Genomic DNA, 279 nt, shown 5'->3' with positions numbered 1-279 from the left:
TATTTCTCCCGGCAATCTTGATTCCAGCTGTGCTTCTTCCAGCCCAGCGTTTCTCATGATGTACTCTGCATATATGTTAAATAAGCAGGGTGACAATATACAGCCTTGATGTACTCCTTTTCCTATTTGGAACCAGTGTGTTGTTCCATGTCCAGTTCTAACTGTTGCTTCCTGACCTGCATGTAGGTTTCTCAAAAGGCAGATCAGGTGGTCTGGTATTCCCATCTCTTTCAGAATTTTCCACAGTTTATTGTGATCCACACAGTCAAAGGCTTTGGC

The sequence above is a fragment of the Bison bison genome, unplaced genomic scaffold (assembly GCF_000754665.1).
Source record: "Bison bison bison isolate TAMUID 2011002044 unplaced genomic scaffold, Bison_UMD1.0 scf7180017855246, whole genome shotgun sequence".
Taxonomy (NCBI): Eukaryota; Metazoa; Chordata; class Mammalia; order Artiodactyla; family Bovidae; genus Bison; species Bison bison.
This window is presented reverse-complemented; position numbering follows the sequence as displayed.